This window comes from Leucoraja erinacea, chromosome 25, assembly GCF_028641065.1.
Source record: "Leucoraja erinacea ecotype New England chromosome 25, Leri_hhj_1, whole genome shotgun sequence".
Classification (NCBI taxonomy): domain Eukaryota; kingdom Metazoa; phylum Chordata; class Chondrichthyes; order Rajiformes; family Rajidae; genus Leucoraja; species Leucoraja erinaceus.
In genome coordinates this window covers 16,334,792-16,350,751 of record NC_073401.1, presented here as the reverse complement: position 1 = coordinate 16,350,751, position 15,960 = coordinate 16,334,792, and positions in this window count along the sequence as shown.

Genomic DNA, 15,960 nt, shown 5'->3' with positions numbered 1-15,960 from the left:
GGCAGGAACGTGTTGCCAGGGGTGATGGTGGAGGCAGATAAAATCGTGGTATTTATCAGACATTTAAATAGGCACATGGACATAGCCCTCTCACTGGCCCCACCTCATTTCCCCCAACAGGATGTCCTCCCAACTAGCTTGCTTCTCATCTTTCTATGATGCTACACTTTATGGCAACTTGTCATCAAAGTCTTTCCAGGGAGCAATAGGGTTTGATTAATGTAGAAACAAAGAACTGCATATGCTGGTTTACAAAAAAAGGCCAAAGTGCTGGAGTGACTCAGCAGGTCAGGCAGCATCTCTGGAGAAGATTGATAGGTAGCGTTTTGGGTTGGGACCCTTGGGGTTTGATTAAAGCCTAGTAGTCAGGAAACATTCCTGCCAAAACTCAACGTAGCCCTCAGAGACTTCGATGAGGTCTACTGACTCGAACCAAATTCGCCATCACATCCAACAATTCTGCCAATTATTCAGCAACCAACCTGCAAGTCGTTGATGGTCCCTTTAAACAGCTCAAGTCCAAAGTGCCACCCTGCTGCTAAATCCTGGGGTCTCTGCGCAATTTGAACATATGGCACTAACGGTACTTTCAATGTCCAAAACAGCAGCACTGCTTCAGACCTGAGGTGGATGAGAATTGACGTCACAATCTATCTTTGCATATCTCCAGTGTGTAAATGTAACCTGTGCATTAATAGTTCGCCCTCACACGAGGCATTACAACTGTAAATGCAGCAAGGTCAAAACTATATTAGCAAAACTCCAGGGAACCATATGCTCATCAATCTTGCAACTATTTTTCCAGTGCTAATCGATGAATACATACCGGTCTTTGCCACAAAGAGTTAATCTTTAGCTGTTCTTAAAATTGTAGCATGGGGTATTTTACAAGCTATCCCATCATTTAATTTTTCATCAAGTTTGTAATTAAAGTTTTCAAAAAGGAAGACTGATTTTGAATACCAGTGGGTGTAGTTGAGACAGGTACAATAACTACTTTTAAAAGGCATGTGGACAGATACAAGGATGGGAAGGTTGATGAGGATATGAGCCATACACGGGCAGGTAGGACCAGCATATTTGGGGTAACATAGTCAGCATTGGCAAGTGGGCCAAAGGCCCTGTTTCTGCGCTGTATGACTATGACTAATATCTCCATGCACAAGTGTAGAATATTGCTGTGCAGTAGACAAATAACTATAAAGGGAATATGAAAGGCAATAAGGTTTATTCATGATTACTGTTGATCTTTCAAATGGAAACTTTATGGTCTAGATCTTCCAGACAACAAGACAATAAAACAGCAGACAATCCAGGAATTCAAGTAGTTTGAAGAGAAATGTGAACAGATTAAATTACAGTTCCTGGTATCATCAGAGGTGGAAGCCAAGGATATTACCAGTCAATGTCTCTCACACATAAGCACGAATGATCTGCAGGATTTAAATAATGCTGCCATTTCCAAGCATTTACTGGTGTTAATTCATGTCACGGTCACCTAGGTCCCTACTTGCATGGTGGCACAGCGGTAGAGCTGCTGCCTCAGTGTCCAATCCCGACCTTGGATGCTGTCTGTGTGGAGTTTGCACGTTCTCCCTGTGACCGCGTGGGTTTCTTCTAGGTGCACCGGTTTCTTCCCACATCTCAAAAACGTGTGGGTTTGTAGGTTTATTGGTCTGAATAAAATTGCTCCTATGGGGCGGATGCGAAAGAAATGTGTTGGGTCAGGCAGTATCTGTGGAGGGAATGGACAGGTGAGGTTTCAGCTCGGGACCCTTCTTCAGAGAAGTGGGGATGCGGCAAGTGAAAGATGGATACAGGTGAGCGGGGGTTTGATTTGCAGATGGGTGGAGGGAAAGTAGGTGAAAAGGAGAGAAAAGGTGTCAGGTAAGGAGAGAAGAGGAGTGAACTGTAAAGTTGGAGGGAGAGATTTGGGTGGAATGGAACAGGAAGGTGGGGAAAGGAAATGGGTACGGAGGATATTACTTGTAATAGGAGAATTCAATGTTCATATGGTTGGGTTGTAAGTTATATGAGGTGCTGCTCCTCTAGTTTGCATGGATTGTGAGGAAACCCTCGCCTTAAAAATCAGTTCTGCCACAGAGAAGAAAGAAGTTGGTCGCATTTTATTCACAGAACTAATCGAGAAATAGTGGCCGGAGTAATTGCAATCACAAAGTTTGGATTTAATAGCTGATAAATGACATTAATGAGATGGGCTTAATTTCCTTTAAGCAGCTAACCTTGAAGATAGTGGGTCAGACCACACCGGGGGTATAAACTGGAAGACAAGATGAAGCGTTATCGGACTCTGGTTTGGCTGCTTTTGGAGTATTCCGGTCGCTCCCACCCCATGGAAGAATGTGCAGGTGTTGCAGACGGTGCAGTGAGGGTTTACCAGAATGATTCCTGCATGAGAGGGTTTTAGCTATAAAGGAGAGGTTGGACAGACTTGGATGATTTTCTCTGGAACGCCACAGGTCGAGGGGAGACCTGATAGCAGTACATAAAAGCATAGACACTCATAATCTGTTTCCAGGGCGGCAATGTCAAAGATTAGAGGGCACAGCTTTCAGATGAGAGCGACAAAGCTTAAATGAGGTGTGTGATGCAAGTTTTGTTTTACACGGAGGGTGGAGGTTATTTGTAATGCGCTGCCAGGGGTCGTAATAGACGCAGAAATTAGAATGGTGTTTAAGAGGCTCGAGATTGGCAGGTGGATATGCACAGAATGGATGGATATGGATCACGTGCAGGCAGACGAGATTAGTTTAACTTGGCATCATGTTCGGCACAGACATTGTGGGCTGAAGGGCCTGTTCCTGTGCTGCAATGTTCTATGTTCCAGGGAGGAGAGTTTCTGTTCAATAATGACCTTGCCTCTGACCCCACAGTTAGCTCAGTTTGGATTCTCTGGATAGGGTCAGGAGTCAAGAGTGCTTTCTTGTTATACGTCCCAGATAGAGCAGTCTGAAGAAGTGACTCGACCCGAAGTGTCACCCATTCCTTCTCTCCAGAGATGCTGCCTGTCCCGTGGAGTTACTCCAGTATCTTGTGTGTGGGGGGGGGGGGATGGGGGGGGGGTGTGGGGAGGATGGGTGTGGGGGAGGGAGGGTGGGGGGCAGGGGGTGAGGGGGTGTGTGTGGGGGAGGGGATTGTGGGGAGGGGGGGGGAGGGGGGTGGTGGGGAAGGATGGGTGTGGGGGGGGGATGGAGGGGGTGTGGGGAGGGGGGGGGGGGGGGAGGGGGGTTGTGGGGGAGGGGGTGTGGGAGGGGGTGGGGGGGGAGGGGTGTGTGGGAGGGGGTTGTGGAAGGGGGGTGTGGGGGGGGTGTGGGGGAGGGGGGGGGGGGGGGGGTGGGGGGGGGGGGGGGGGGGGGAGGGAGGGTAGGGAGGGGGGTGTGTGGGGGAGGGGAGCTGTGGGGGGGGGGGGTGTGTGGGGCAGGGGAAACCTTCAAAACCTTCTTAAGTTTTGCACTATTTCACCGATTGGAACAAAACCTATTAGACTTGCAGCAGAGGGGAATGGTGAGTAAGGTGGCGAAAAATCGTAGCACTATGGGGGATCGTTTTTGCGCAAATTTAATTACAACACAGACAGTAGGTGGTCAAGATGAGAGTTTTAGTCATATATAGATTAATCTGAATCATCAATAGTTACTGGAAAATGCGCGTATTAGATTTAATTCTTTAATTATTCATGTTTTTGATTAATAAGCTAATTGAACTTGATTTGTTTCAATCTACGGATTTATCTTGTAATTTTTAAATTACATAATTTGCAATTTTATTCCTTTATGTATCTTAGTTTTTATTGTGATCCAATCGGTCAATTTATTTACTGTACGTCTGAATTATAAACATATCGATTTTGCTATTTGATTCCACCATACAATCTATATTTCATTGTTGGAGCATAAATCACAGAGTTAATTGTGATGTGATCAATTTGATTATGGATCGGAAAACAGTTTCAGAGCAAGAACAGGATTGAATTTTATAATAAAAGGAAGTGTCACCCATGAAAGCAAAAGGAGTTATCAAAAATTGTGGGCAATAAAAGACATTCAATTAAAAGGGACAAATCTCTGCAATCTCAGATGTTCACTTGTTCTATCTTGGCTTGATATTTCCATTAAAGATGCTGGTGCACGTTTTGTATTGAAACGACCCAGGTTTAGTACACTATTACCTAGGATTCATTCCCAGCTGGGACACACCAGCAGTAAACACTAACAGCTGCAAATGTTACTCTGGACAACCTAGAGGCATGGTATATCAGACATCCATCATTGAACAGCATGTTTAGCACTAAAGATGAGGAATGAAATTCAAAGCATAAATTCTGTTGGTATATGGAACCAGCTGCCGGAGAAGGTAGTTGAGTCAGGTACTATAGAGCTACGTTTAGGAAACATTTAGCCAGGTACATGAGCAGGATAGGTTTAGAGGGATATGGGCAAAATGCAGGCAGGTGGGACTAACGTAGATGGGGTATACATTGGTCGGCATGGGCAAGTTAGGCCGATGGGCGTGTTTCCATGCTATATGATTCTATGAGCAATATCTGCAGTAAGAATGGCTACTTGCATCCAGAGCTACAGTGAACACAGTGTGTAGCCCTCAGTTTCCGAAATTAGCTGTCTGCGTGCTACACAAATATTCTCAGAGAATCAAGGCTGTGCGTATGTAGAGGGAGACGGAGATGCGGAGAGGCGGTGAGGCAGGGTACAGAGGGAATTTCATCCTGTATCTGTACACTGTGGGCGGCTTGATTGTAATCATGTATAGTCTTTCCGCTGGCTGCAATGGAAAAGCTTTGCACTATACCGCAGTACACATGACAATAAACTAAACTAAATGTATTGTGTAGGAAGGAACTGCAGATGTTCGTTTAAACCAAAGATAGACACAACAAAGAGCTAACAATGGTCTGTCACCTTTATCATCGTTATTATTTTGCATATCTTTCATTGATTGTTCTATATCTCCCTACATCATCGTCTATATCTTTTGTTTCCCTTTCCCGTGATTCTCAGTCTGAAGAAGGGTCTCAACCTGAAACATCACCGATTCCTATTCTCCAGAGTTGTTGCCTGACCCGCTGAGTTACTCCAGCATTTTGTGTCTACCTTCTGAAACGTATTACTAAGTTGGGTAACCTTGGATTTTAGTTGTGAACTAACATAACATCTGGTCATTCACTCTATGAAATTTAGCATTCAGCCATTGCTCGAAATGAGACAACGTCATATATTTTTGCTTTATATATTGCAGATTAATTCCTGTCGCTTCTTCGACACAGCTGATAAACCCACCGGGCTGTTTCAAACACTGATAAATGATTGTCCGTTGACATTGCAGATTGGAATATAATTGCAACCAGAATCAATAGTTGTTTTTGGCTAGTTTTCAGTTAATGAGGCTAATTAAGAACATTGCTGGGTTAGACGTGCTGCACTCTGCTGATTTTTAATTAACATATCAGCCTATAGGTTGGCCTCACTTTGAACTGAAGATAAAATCACGTACCTGGCCACTGCGGCACAGTTTTTACAGCGAGCTGTATTGTCTGCTGCTGCAAGGACAAGTCCGTGTCATGTAACACGTGTTACATGTGTCATATATGTATGTAACGCTATGTAACATTGCATGTTTATAATGAACGCAGAACGCTGTGTTCATTATTAACACGTGAAGAAAAGTACTATTGCAACAGTACATAAAAGAACACTTTTTATCATCCTAAACATTTTAATTAAGGCTGTCATGAAATTACAAAAGTTAACTGCAATTAATTGCAGAATAATGGAGTTTAATTGCGCACGGCAGCATAATTAGTTTCATTTAGAGATACAGCTTGGAAACAAGCCATTATGTCCCACCGAGTCCATGCCAGCCAATGATCACCCATACACTAGTTCTATTCTGCACACTAGGGACAATTTACAGAAGCCAATTAACCTACAAACCTGCACATCTTTGGGATGTGGGAAGAAATTGGAGCACCGGGAGAAACGCCATACGATCACGGGTAGAACGTACAAACCGTACAGACCGCACTCATAGTCAGGATCGAACCTGGGTCTCTGGCGCTGTGAGGCAGCAACTCTACCATTGTGCTACCGTGCCACCCTGTAGGGCAGATATTTTTTTTAATGGAGCGAAAATAAGGAAGTGTGAGTATGCTGGGAAGTTGGAGAAGGGAGGTGGAGTGGAGAGAGGGAGGAGAAAGTAAGTGTAGTGTGGAAAGACATTTTGAATTTAAGGAGGTGTATAACATTCTGAGCAGAATAGATAAGGCGAATGCTCAGTGTCCTTTTCCCACGGTAGGAAAATCGAGAACCAGAGGTCATAGGTTTAAGGTGAGAGGCAAAAGATTTATTAGGAACCCGAGGTGGCAAATCTTTCATACATATGTTGATGGGTATATGGAATGAGGTAGTTGAGGTAGGATCTGTAACAATATATAAAATACATTTGGACAGGTACATAGATAGGAAAGGTTTAGAGGGATGTGGGCCAAACGCCACTATGGGTCACCATCACATTCTCTAGGGAAGTATGAGATGGGCAATATATGCCACAATGTAAAAGTAATACAAATAAGTCCTTAAAGGACTGCAGAAGATGAACAGTAACTCTGGATACAAAGCAGGGTGGAAGTCAGCAACTTCCAATGTTCAATTATGTGGCTCCAGAATTAAGCCCCAGCTTGCTCTGTCCAGCAGATGAATGGTTTTGCTGGCAACGTTGTCATGCTGACTGATAACAACATTCAGATCAGTTCCCTCGCTTCACATTTGCTAATGGACTTCCATCCATCACGTCTGGTTAGTGGTCTCTTCACCTTTTTTGTGGAAAGTTAATTAGTCAGCAGGGGGTGGTGTCATTAGCAGCAAGTTAACCGTTTTAGCTGAAGGGTGCTTGATTTGAACTAAGGTTGCAGAAACAAGGAGCAGGGATTTATAATTCACAAGTATTTAGTGAGACCAAGCTTTTACCATGGTGACAGTGGAGGTGTGTGTTGACCCACAAAAAAAGTCCGTCTTGGTCACTACAAGATATGATGACTCAGTTTAATTTATTTCTGTCACGTGTGTACCAAGGTACAGTGACTAGCCTTTTCTGTTGCGTGCTATCCAGTCTGCGGAAAGACTATACATACAATCAAGCCATCCACAGTATACAGATAGGGGTGATGAAGGGAACAACGTTTAGTGCAAGTTAAAGTCCAGTAAAGTCCAATTAAAGATAGTCCGAGTGTCTCCAATGAGGTAGATGGTAGGTCCGGACCACTCTCTGGTTGGTAGTTGGATTGCCTGACAACAGCTGGGAAGAAACTGTCCCTGTATCTGGAGCTGTGCGTTTTCATACTTCTGTACCTCTTGCCTGATGGGAGAGGAGAGAAGAGGGAGTGACCGGGTTGAGACTGGTCCTTGACAGCAGGGAGACTTTGTGTACCTGAGTAGTGTGTATGTGCGTCCTCTATATTTTGGATTACTACAATACAGATCTGCAGGAGAGAACACATGAGATTTGTGGCCGTAAGATCTTTAGACACGGGAGCAGAATTAGGCCTTTCATCCCAGCGAGTCTGCTCCACCTTTAAATCATGGCTGATCTATGTTTCTCTCTCTACCCCATCCACCTGTCTTCACCTTGTAACCTTTGATGTTGTGACTAATCAAGAACCTATCAGTCTCCACTTTAGAAATACCCAATGACGGCCCCCACAGCCTTCTGTGGCTATTAATCCCACAGATTCACCACCCTCTGATGAAAGAAAGTCCTTCTGAATTGATCGGCTGATGCAAGCACTGACAGCCTTGTAAGAGTTTACTATTCCAGCAACAGGTTAATTGGCCACTGGAAATTGCCCCTAGTGTGTAGGGCATGGATGGAAAAGTGGGCTAGCATGGAGTGAACTAATGCAGTGGTTCCCAACCTGGGGCCATGGCAAATTTCAGGGGGGCCACAGAAACATTTGGGGATTTAGGGGGCCACAGGTTCAATGAAGGGGGCCACTTTTTTCCGCTAATAATGTCAGGGGGGCCACAGAAAAATGAACTAAAAAAGGTTGGACAGGCTAGATACAGGAAGATTGTTCCCGATGTTGGGGAAGTCCAGAATAAGGGGTCACAGTTTAAGGATAAGGGGGAAATCTTTTAGGACCGGGATGAGGAAAACATTTTTCACACAGAGAGTGGTGAATCTCTGGAATTCTCTGCCACAGAAGGTAGTTGAGGCCAGTTCATTGGCTATATTTAAGAGGAAGTTAGATGTGGCCCTTGTGGCTAAAGGGATCAGGGGGTATGGAGAGAAGGCAGGTACAGGATACTGAGTTGGATGATCAGCCATGATCATATTGAATGGCGGTACAGGCTCGAAGGGCCGAATAGCCTACTCCTGCACCTATTTTCTATATTTCTACGTTTCTATGTTGGGAACCACTGAACTAGTGTGAATCGGTGGTCTGCATGGACTCAGTAGACTGAAGGGCCTGTTTCCGTGCTGCATCTCCAAACTAAACATTTGGCAGTCAAATCGGCAGACTAGAAATGAAGGCTTGCTCTGTAGGGGTTAGTTTTAATTATTGTTTTAGTTATTCCACCGTGCAGCCAGAAGGAGCCCCGAAACTCCAGCCCCCACCCAGTGCCGCTGCCAGAATAACGGGCCTTGAGGGCCAAGTTAAGACTCTGCCACCTTTACCAACTTTGAACGAAGGGCGCAGCGGCAGAGTTGCTGCTTTACAGCGCCAGAGACCCAGGTTCGATCCTGACCGCGAGTGCTGTCTTGTACAGAGTTTGTACGTTCTCCCCGTGAACACGGGGGGGTTTCACCGGGTGCTCCAGTTTCCCCTCACATCCCAAAGACCTGTGGGTTTGCAGGTTAATTGGCCCTCTGTAAATTGCCCCTTCCGCCCACCAACGCCCAGCACACCACTGAGCAGCAGTTCATCAAAAAAATCTTGTTATAATCATTCTCAGAAGTTGTTGGACTGAAACCCAAGTGATAGAATGATGCCTGCATTAACTTGACAACTACAAGGTCAATTTTTTCAGTGGGTCCACGGCCTGTGACCCCGTGGGTTTTCTCAGGGTGCTCCGGCTTCCTCCCACACTCCAATTGGCTTCGGTAAAATTGTAAATTGTCCCTATTGTGTAGGATAGTGCTGGTGTATTAGGTGATCACTGGTTGGTGCTGACTCGGTGGGCCGAAGGGCCTGTTTCCACGCTGTATATCTAAAATCTAAAGTCTAAAGGATGCAAGATGGTGCCAGAAACAAGGTGACTATTGTTCACAGTTTAGTTTAGTTTGGAGAATCAGCATGGAAACAGGCCCTTCGGCCCACCGAGTCCACACCGACCATCGATCACCCATTCTATGTTATCCCACTCGTCTCCATGTAATCTCCTATTCTTACATTCTTGTACTTGAGTGTGATTGTCCCTCTGTAAATTAGGATTTTTACTGAACTGTATGCAAAAAATAAAATAATTCCACTGTCACTCGGTACATGGTACAACAAACACCAGCTGAGAACATCTCTGCTCAGGAGACTGAGCAGGGCCAAGCTGAGTAACACCAACTCAGCAACACTACCATCAACTAGTTTGGTCATCAAACAGAAGACCATCAAAGTCAAATTCCAGCAATTGAGACCATTGAGACTGGAATGTGTCAATGCCTCCATATTGCTACCAACCTCTACTGACCGTAGGTTCTTCATTGGTCATCCCTCCCTGTCCCCAGGCTCTTGTGACCATCTCAGTTGTTGTCTCCTCAGACCTTTTTAAGACCACTCAGCTGCCCCGGGGCCCCTGCTGTAGGCTACTAATAAAGCTGTTTCTTATGGCTCCTTCCTTTGCTCTTGCTGGGAACAATCCAATTTTCAGGCCTTTGTGGATGATTGATCACCACTATAAAATACTGATTCCGTTTTACTATAAGCTCCTTCCAGTATTATTATGCCTCAGGATTTCTTACTTTATTAGTGGTGCCCTCTTCAAATTGCTACTTGTAAAACCTTCCTGCAGGGAATTGTATATATGTGCTAGAACGCCAGAATGTGCATATTCTGTCCAAAGGGACAAGTTCTATTTATTTGAGATGCTGTTAAAACAAACTCAAACCATTGCTTCCATCTTCGGACAGAAAGCAGATTAAACTCTCAGCCAAAATAGCACAGTTCTAAAGGGCTTGGTGTTTGTGTGTGCTTAGGTATCTGAAATTAACAGGGGATTTTGAGTGTGTGTTTAGTAGATCACCTTCTGAACCTCAAACAGAGGACAAAGCTAGGGATGACACAAAGTGCTGGAGTAACTCAGCAGGTCAGGCAACATCTCTGGGGTAAATGGATGGGTGACTTTTCAGGACGGGACCCTTCGTCTGAAGAAGAGTCCCAACCCGAACCGTCACCCATCCTTTTTCTCCAGAGATGCTGCCTGACCTGCTGAGTTACTCCAGCACTTTGTGTCTATCTTTGGTCTAAACCAGAAGCTGCGGTTCTTTGTTTCTATAAAGCTAAAGATGACACAAAGTGCTGGAGTAACTCAGCGGGTCAGGCAGCATCTCTGGAGTAAATGAATGGGTGACGTTTTGGGTGAAGAAGGGTCCCGACCTGAAATAGCGCCAACCCGTGTTCTCCAGAGATGTTGGCTATGTATAGTAGGAGTTTTACTGAACTGCAAAACGTACTCCAGCACATTGAGTCATTATTTGTAATCCAGCATCTGCAGTTCCTTGTGTCTCCACAAAGCTAAGGATGTTTGATGAGCCTTTATAACACACTGATTTGGTCACAAATGGGTCATTTCATTCAATTCTGGTCACTGAACTCAAGGAACGATGCAAGGTCCAAGAGAGGATGCAGATGAAAATTACTGGGAACAAGAGAACAAAAAGATTGCAGCCTCAGCCATAAAGGTTGATCATTTGGCAAAGGTTGTGAGACAGTTCAGTAGTACACACAATACCAAATGGGGTTATATAGAGTAAATAGGGAGAGGATCAACCAATTAATGGATGTTCTAGAACCAGATACTCAAATGTAACTTAATGGGCAAAAATTACAGGAGAGATTATGAAGAACAACTCTCTTCCACTGAACGAGGTTATAATCAAAAGCTCATTGCCTTGAACTCCAAGCCAGTGACTCAGTTCCATGCGTGAGATGAGCATAGCAAATAATTTCCCTCTATCTGTGTTCCTTCCATGTGTGTTCAATTGGGTGGTATGGAGGCGCAACCATAGAGTTGCTGTCTCACAGCACCAGAGACCCTGGTTCGATCCTAACCACGGTTGCCGTCTGAATGGAGTTTGAACGTTCTTTCTCCCTTCGACCACGTGGGGTTCCTCCGGGTACTCTGGTTTCCTCCCACATTCCAAATACAGTATGTGCGGGTTGGTAGGTTCTGTAAAAATTAGTTTCTGTAAAAATTGACCTGAGTGTGTAGGATAAACCTAGTGTACTAGTGATTGCTGGTCAGTGCGGATTCGGTGGGCTGAAGGGTCTGTTTTCACGCTGTATCTCTAAACTAAACTGTCTTTTTTCCCCTGTCCCACCATTGTGAAGAATCTGTCTCAAATTGGAGAAGGGGGGAGTGTGGATGTTTTACACTTCACCACACTCCTGCCCTGGTTAATAAAACTATTACACACTCTTTCCCCATACGTTGGAGATGGCTGCATCTGCAGGTCATAGCAGTCCATTTTCCATGGTATGTAGGCATTAAACGTACACAGAAGAGTGCTAGATGCAACATAAGCAGAAGCTGGACACACAATATAGGGAGATAATGATGACTATGTAATAATGCCCAGATCAAAAGTGTTTTGTTTAGATTGGTGATACAGAGTGGAAATGGAACCTTCTGCCCACCAAGTCCGCATCGACCAGCGATCCCCGCACATTTACACTATCTTACACACACTGGGGACAATTTACATTTATACCAAGACAATTAACCTAAAAAACCTGTACGTCTTTGGAGTGTGGGAGGAAACAGAACATCTCGGAGATAACCCACGTGGTCACGGGGAGAACACACCAACACCGTACAGACAGCACCGTAGTCAGGATTGAACCCGGGTCTCTGGCACTGTAAGCACTGTAAGGCAGCAACTCTACTGCTGCACCACCATGTTATCACCAATACATCCTGTGGAATTCCATCGAAATTAATGCAAACGAACAAGCCATTTAGAACATACTGTAGAACATAGAATGTAGAACAGTACAGCACAGGAACAATATTTGTGTCGAACATGATACCAATTTATAAACTGATCTCATCTGCTTGTACATAATCCATATCCCTCTATTCCCTGCACTTCGATATGCCCATCTAAAACCTCTTAAACGCCACTATCGTGTCTGCCTCCACCATCGTCCCGGGCAATGTGTTCCAGGCCCCCACCATTCTCTGCATAAAAATAGTGCCCTGCACATCTACATTAATCTCTGCCCCTTTCACCGTGTAGCTATTGCCCTCCAGTGTTGGACATTTCCACCCTGGGAAAAAAGATCTCCTCTCTATGCCTCTCATAATTTGATATACTTCCATCAAGACTCCCCTCAACCTCCGAAGTCCAGAGAAAACAATCTAAGTCTATCCAACATCTCCCTGGAGCTGAAACCCTCTAATTGAGGCAGTCTCTGTTACACCTCATCCGCGCCTGCTCCAAAGCCTCCGCATTTTCCTGTTATGGGACGACCAGAACTGCACGCATTTAGTCTATCATTCAGTAGTATTCTTTTAATTTGGCACAGAAGGCTGTGGAGGTAAAGTCAGTGGATATATTTAAGGCAGAGATAGATAGATTCTTGATCCGGGTGTCAGAGGTTAAAGGCTGGAGAATAGGGTTGGGAGGGAGAGATAGATCGGCCATGATTGAATGGAGGAGTGGACTTGATGGTCTAATTCTACACCTATCAATTATGATCTTATAATCCCAGTTTCTTGCTCACTAATCCCAGTTAAATAAAACAGATTTATGTAATAACCCATCATTAAGAGAACATTTTTCAAACAGTGATAACAAAATGATTAAACTCAGTTCTAGGTATGAAAACAGTTGTTAAAACAGAGCTTAACTTAATAGAGTTGAGAATGTGGAAACAAACTGATCAAACCCATTTCATGAGAAAATTACCGATGAACTATAGAAAACATGAAAAAAAATAATTGAGCTAAATACTTGGCCAGTTTTTTTTCTAAAAGGGATAAGAACCCTCACGTCTAAACATAGCCATAATTAACAAAAAAGTTGAGCAGATATATAACATTATAGCAGAGAACACATTTCACTGCAAAAAAAGGTGAACAGCTATGCGACAGGTTGGTGTACTGAAAGATACAGCATGGGAACAGGCCCTTTGGCCCACTGAGTCCATGCTGACCACCAATCACCCTTTCACACTAGCTCTAGTCTATGTTATCCCACTTTCACATCCACTCCCTACACACTAGAGGCAATTTACAAAGGACCAATTAACTTACAAACCCGCACGTCTTTGGGTTGTGGGAGGAAACCAAAGCACCAGAAGGAACCCCACGTGGTCACAGGGAGAACATGAAAACTCCACACAGACAGCACCCGAGGTTGGGATCAAACCTGGATCTCTGGCACTGTGAGGCAGCAGCTCTACCAGCTGCAGCTGAGACACACAAGGGACGAGAAACAAACTGCAAAAAGCTGAAGGAACAAAATAGAAACACAATTTTATTCAGTAGTTTAGATGAAAGGGATAGTGAGGAGGATTGAGAGGTTCTAGGAAACAGATAAGGGAGATACTGCAAATGAAAGAAAGAAAATAACTTGTCGAATAATCAGTTTGAGTTAGCCTTCTGAGTAGAAAAAAGATCAGATTTTTCAGGGACCTTGGGAAAATCACTGACTAAAATCTTCACGTTAAGGAAACTTAGAAAAGAACAAATAATGGTGCGAAAGACTGACAGATTTTCTAAACCCTAATGGTTTAGTCCCGAAGGATCTTATGAGAAGGTAATGAGGAATTAACAGATGCTTTAGCCGTTGTTTTGCAAAGCCTCTTTGATTCAGGAATTGATTGAAAATTTTCAAAAGTAACTGCATTATTGAAGAGAGGTGATGGAGAGAAACCAAGTAATTATAGACTTGTTAGTCCAACATCTGTGGTGTGGAAGTTATTGAAATCTGTAATTAACGACAGAGCAATGGAACAGATTATAGAGATACAACGCAGCTTTGTTAAAGGTGTTACATTCACCTACATTTCACCAACTTTAATTGAACTTTGAGTGGAGGCAACCAAAGTCGTAAAGACATATGAATGGGGTTCAAATGGAATTTAGAAGGCATTTGATAAGGTTCCAAATGAAAGGCTTCTAGCTAAGTTTGAAACTTAAGTGATTGAGAGACAATTTTCAAGCTGATTGAGAAATTGTTGTTTAGGTTTAGTGTTGAGATCCACCATGGACACACAAGGCACCACAGGTACTGGAATTTTGCATGGAAGACAAAGTGCTGGAGTAACTCAGCGGGTCGCGCAGCATCTCTGGAGAACATGGGTAGGCGACTTTCCAGGCCAAAAAGCATGGAAACAGGTCCTTCAGCCCACCGAGTCCACGCCGAACATCGATCACCCGTTCACGCTGGTTCTACGTCATCCCACTTCCTCACCCACTCCCTACACTAGGGGGCAATTTACAGAGAGTCAATTAATCTACAAACATTCACATGATTGGGATGCGGGAGGAAACCAGAGCACCCAGAGGAAACCCACGCGGTCAGAGAGAGAAGATGCAAACTTGTCACAGACAGCACGTGAGGCCTGGATTGAACCCGGGTCTCTGGCGCTGTGAGGCAGCTGCTCTGCCCCCTAAACCATTGAGTGAGAAACATGGCAGAAAGATAATATACCTAATACTTCAATTGGAAGCAAGTAGCTGATCAACACATCAAAGATCTGTGGTCGTTCTGGCTATATTCACTGCATTTATTGATGCCATCAGTGGCTTAACAGAGTCATCCACCCTGATGACACAAAGAAAGGTGGCATGATGAACATCTCAGATCAAAGCACACAATTACAAGGATTAAACACCAGATGGATTTCAACAGTAAATTAAAAATCTGGAAATCTGAAATAATAAATGAAAGCAGCGGACAACAGGAGAAATTTCCTGACCCGACCTGTCCATTCCTTCCACAGATGCTGCCTGACCTGCTGAGTTCCTCCAGCACTTTGTGTTTTTCTGTTTTGGTCATGATACGATGAAGAGAAATTATGTTTCAGGTTGACCACATCTTTATCATATGATAAAATTAAAAGAACTGTACAGTTCACAAGAGATTTAGAAGTCTGTTTAAAACCTAGGCGAGGAGTCACGTCTTGTTTTTAGAGATACAGCATGGAAACAGGCCTTTTGGCCCACCGATTCCATGCCGACCATCAATCAACTGTAAACTAACTGAAGATCTTTCCTGAGCCGAGAACATTAATGCAATTATCAAGAAAGCTCATCAGCGCCTCTACTTCCTGAGAAAATTACGGAGAGTCGGTTTGTCAAGGAGGACTCTCTCTAACTTCTACAGGTGCACAGTAGAGAGCATGCTGACCGGTTGCATCGTGGCTTGGTTCAGCAACCTGAGCGCCCTGGAGAGGAAAAGACTACAAAAAGTAGTAAACACTGTCCAGTCCATCATCGGCTCTGACCTTCCTTCCATCGAGGGGATTTATCGCAGTCGCTGCCTTAAAAAGGCTGGCAGTATCATCAAAGACCCACACCATCCTGGCCACACACTCATCTCCCTGCTACCTTCAGGTAGAAAGTACAGGAGCCTGAAGACTGCAACAACCAGGTTCAGGAATAGTTACTTCCCCACAGCCATCAGGCTATTAAACCTGGCTCGGACAAAACTTTGATTATTAATAACCAATTATCTGTTATTTGCACTTCATCATTTTATTTATTC